The sequence below is a fragment of the Rhagoletis zephyria genome, unplaced genomic scaffold (genome assembly GCF_001687245.7).
Source record: "Rhagoletis zephyria isolate East Lansing unplaced genomic scaffold, Rhagoletis_zephyria_1.1 Rzeph_scaffold_00354, whole genome shotgun sequence".
Lineage (NCBI taxonomy): Eukaryota > Metazoa > Arthropoda > Insecta > Diptera > Tephritidae > Rhagoletis > Rhagoletis zephyria.
In genome coordinates this window covers 17406-22384 of record NW_016157438.1, presented here as the reverse complement: position 1 = coordinate 22384, position 4979 = coordinate 17406, and the positions used below count along the sequence as shown (strand labels likewise).

Below are 4979 nucleotides of genomic sequence, written 5' to 3'. Positions count from 1 at the left end.
GTCAAAGAATCGCGATTTTGCAATATTTGAGAAGCTCTAGCAAAGAGACAAAGGGTGGTAGAAGCTCCACTTAGGCTTAGATTAAGGAAAGAAAATCTCGGCTACTATCCCTGCAAATTCCTGCACCTTTGCTTGATGGTCACTTATAGTTATTTGTTGAACAGGAAAAACTGATTTTGGGAAGTTTGAGTACCTACCGCAATTAAGCAAAATTNCAGGAAAAACTGATTTTGGGAAGTTTGAGTACCTACCGCAATTAAGCAAAATTCCACTTAGGCTTAAATTAAGGCTTGGACTTCTGACTTCAATCCCTGAAAATACCATTCCTGCACCTTGACCCTGCGATCCTTGCTTTACGTTGACTAAACAGAATGTGGACAATGATACTCACCAGTTTGGAAATTGCCACCAACTAGACTATACAGATTCAAGAACGATTCACTATCGAGCTGCAAGGACTTCTTCCCGGTATAACGCTTTCATCAGGTTATTTAAGACGGTAATGAAGGATATGCCTTCTGTTGACCACAAAACCAAACGAGAACGTGAATTGCTGGCGAAAACGTTGGACCAAATATTTCAATAAAAAAATTAATTTTGGGCGTGACGAAGTTCGCCGGGTAAGCTAGTTTTAATACAAAAATGGAGGGTTCTGGAACTATAAGAAGCCTATGAGATATTTCTAAAACAGACAAATTTTTGTAGTATGAAAAAAACAATCCAAAAATCCGTACATCTTGACGGAAAGCTAAAAATCCGTACGTTGAATNTTTGAAACTTGGCAGGTAGGGAGCTTATTATCAGGGTTAAAATATTGGTAACTCTTTTTCTGATAGTTGGACCAGGGACCGATCTATTTCAAAAATTCTTATTTATGGTCTGATTTGCTTGAAATTCAATACCCGTATTATAGATATGCGTAGAATAGAATTGAGTCATTGTTTTACAGTTCGAAAGGTGTTTCAAGGCGCCGCAAACATGCGGGTATTGATTATTTAACAATAGTTATTACACACGCCAACAGAATAGAAACAAATTTGATGCAGCTAATGTTAACGCTATTTTTGACGTAAGCATAAAATTTCCGTCAGCTCCAGATTTTAAGAAAAACAAGGTCAAAGAATCGCGATTTTGCAATATTTGAGAAGCTCTAGCAAAGAGACAAAGGGTGGTAGAAGCTCCACTTAGGCTTAGATTAAGGAAAGAAAATCTCGGCTACTATCCCTGCAAATTCCTGCACCTTTGCTTGATGGTCACTTATAGTTATTTGTTGAACAGGAAAAACTGATTTTGGGAAGTTTGAGTACCTACCGCAATTAAGCAAAATTCCACTTAGGCTTAAATTAAGGCTTGGACTTCTGACTTCAATCCCTGAAAATACCATTCCTGCACCTTGACCCTGCGATCCTTGCTTTACGTTGACTAAACAGAATGTGGACAATGATACTCACCAGTTTGGAAATTGCCACCAACTAGACTATACAGATTCAAGAACGATTCACTATCGAGCTGCAAGGACTTCTTCCCGGTATAACGCTTTCATCAGGTTATTTAAGACGGTAATGAAGGATATGCCTTCTGTTGACCACAAAACCAAACGAGAACGTGAATTGCTGGCGAAAACGTTGGACCAAATATTTCAATAAAAAAATTAATTTTGGGCGTGACGAAGTTCGCCGGGTAAGCTAGTTTTAATACAAAAATGGAGGGTTCTGGAACTATAAGAAGCCTATGAGATATTTCTAAAACAGACAAATTTTTGTAGTATGAAAAAAACAATCCAAAAATCCGTACATCTTGACGGAAAGCTAAAAATCCGTACGTTGAATCCGTACCGTACGGAAAAATCCATTCATCTGGCAGGGCTGTTTCGCATATCCTCTAGTTTTTCGTCTTCTGCATCCAACTTCAATACGTAACGCCCTGTCAAAAATGCAAATTCCATTTGCTCGGCACTAGCGCCGCTTATTGAGGGATGCTTCATATAAAAGCACGGGAATCAGCTGTTTCTCAAATTCTGGGCACGAAATGTACTTCTGTACATTGTACCATTTTAGAGAGCAAATTTTTAGCTTACTCTCCGGATTGTACTGGAAAGAATGTATTATTAGTGAATTTAGATGGGCTTGTGAATTAAACAAAATCAGATATGGAAAATAAAGATTGAGTTATTTGTAATAAGAAGTACCTAATTAATATGCAAGTCGTGTATGTCTGTTTGTTGTTATTTAATGTGTTTGTAGTGCGTATTAAAAGAAAATTACTAAACAATATTTTCGTGTTCCATGGAGTAGAAATTGCAAGCTGACAAGTCCTGACGTAAACTTTTGTTATTGTAGCTTCATTTATTTTGGAACGAATTTCCGTCAACAACAAATTTTGGAAAATACCCGAGAGAAAAGATCGCCACTCACCATTTATTTGTCTACTTCAAATCCGAAATTGACACCACTAAAAGGAGTTGCCTATTTGGTATCCCCATGAAACTTATATGGCTGTGCAAAATGACATTGAGCAATACCACCAACTCCGTCAAAATTTGGAAGAGACAAGATTTCAGACAACGCGATTCCCTTTCGCTTGATTTATTTAATCTGATGTTGGATAGTGATGGCACGATTAATCGAATAACCGATTATAACCGGTTATTTTCATTCGGTTNGGGACTTAGTTTCCCTTCCATTAAATTTTGGAAGTCGAAAAAAAGTTCGATATACATATATCGCAAACCATTTTAAAAAGAGCACAACTCAAAAATTTGATTCGAAAATATAACTGCTTGTGGATAGTACAGATTCACTGCAATCAATACAAAAACAGGTACGGCAGCAGTTTTTCAGTTAAGCTGAAATTAGTCAAGAACGTAAACCTACCGGTGCGTAAACCCGAGTCAGCTGACACCATCTGTCTTACCAAAGCGCCATGTAAATGAAAACTCAACACCGCAGAATTTTTCTGTAGTTGTAGCCCGTAGCGCAGAAATCTGCGGAATTTAGATTTTTCCGTGTNAATTTAATTGTATCGAAATTTTCCTTTCGATTAATCGAGCGATTAGTCGATTATTTTTCAAAATAATCGAAAAGAATCCATCAAAAATTGACTACTTTACTCACNTTTAGCTACAATCTATTATAGCAGGAAAAATTGTGGTTGAAAGGGTAAGTTTATGAAAAGGTATTGAAGAGTGGCAACAGTGTAGTAAGCAACACTGAGGGCTCCAGTAATCGACAAAATTCTCCGTATACAGACTGCGTTTAAGTATACGTTCTGCGTTCTCGACTAATTTCAGCTTTAGAGATTATAGTCATGAAGAAAAAAATCACGGCATTAATTGGAGATGGGTAATTTCCAAACAAAGTGTACATGGCAAGCCTGATTCAATAATAAAAGGTTTGCTCAAAAAGCAGTTTTCTCGCTCCCTCTTGACAAAATTGGCTCCCTTAGCAAAGCATTGTGTGTNCAACAAGTAAAGAAGTATAAGTTCGGGCGAAGCGAACTTTATATACCCGGCGCAGGTATCAAATATCGTCGTTTCAACTTTCTGTAAACTACCTTTGCATGATAATCAGGACTGGTTTTCCCGATTTCAAACGTTTTCGATGTTATGCTGAGTTAGGCTTAATGATGTAATTGACCCAAGTTTGGTAGAAATCGATAAAGTTGTTACCGAGATACACTTTTGTAGTCATAAAGTGGGCGGTGCCACGCCAAATTCCTAAAAGTCTGTAGCAGTCTTATTTATTCTTAAGAGATTGTTGTAACTATAAGCTTGGAGTAAATTAGCGCCCTCAGTTTTCGTATTTCTGTTACCGTTATGGGGGAAGTGGGTATAATTTTAGTCCGATTTGAATAATTTTTCACGAATTTCTTTTCCGTACCGAGGTTTTAAGGGTACCGAGTTTGGTAGAAATTGATAAATCGGTTACCGAGATACACATTTGTGGTCATAAGTGGGCGGCGCCACGCCCATAATCCAAAAATTTATAAAAATCCAATTTTCTGCTAAGTGGTGATTGCAATCATCGATTTTAAGTGAATTAGCCTTAGTAGTTAGGGATGANGTTATTTGACCGTTTCGCGTTATGCTTGACAAAAAACAAGCTCACTTGCCTTCTGAGCGTCGTGGTGAGAAAGTGCGCGGACAAGAAAAAGAAATTTTTTTTNATAAAAATCCAATTTTCTGCTAAGTGGTGATTGCAATCATCGATTTTAAGTGAATTAGCCTTAGTAGTTAGGGATGAAACGATACCATAGAAGTATCGATGCCTGTACTTGGAAGTAGCATCGAAAGAAAGTATCGATACCTGCAAAGTATCGGGCTAAAAGTATCGATACCTACTTATATCGATATTTGTACCTATATTTATTTATTTTATTTTATTTTATTTATTTATTTATACACAAATAAGACGTAGTATTTTATAGTGTTGTACATAAAAATTAAACACTACCTTAGTAACATGGATTACAATAACTTAAAAATTAAGAATATACCTAACAATAATGAGATCAGAGAGTAGGACGGGGGGGAAAGCAAAGGTAATAGAACATGTATTAAGACTTAGAAAGAAAGTATAGAGTAAACTGCCAATTTGAAGCGTTTTAAATTTTTCTCCAGTTTTAATTTGTGAGGTAAAGAATTCCACAACTGTACAGCCCTNTCCAATTTGAAACGTTTTAAATTTTTCTCCAGTTTTAATTTGTGAGGTAAAGAATTCCACAACTGTACAGCCCTAACGAAAAACATTCTTGACGTGGCAGAGTACTTGAAGTATGGTACAATAAGGTTGCAAGTACGGCCTGACTGTGCAAATGTTAGCTTAGAAAAAAGATTACTCGGACATCAGGTGTGGATTAATTTGAACATAAATAATACATATCGACGATCAAAAAATGTGGACAGACTGCAATCAAGAATTTTTATCGAAAACTCAGTAATGTGGTCAAACTTTTGCTTTGTATATATATATCTAGCAGCA

General features: G+C 36.6%; 1 protein-coding gene across 2 annotated transcripts in view; it reads right to left on the bottom strand.

Annotated features, from left to right (window-relative positions):
• The window catches only part of beta4GalNAcTA (beta1,4-N-acetylgalactosaminyltransferase A), a 51983-nt gene that overhangs the window by 43079 nt on the left and 3925 nt on the right, over positions 1–4979 (bottom strand). The window lies entirely within an intron of this gene.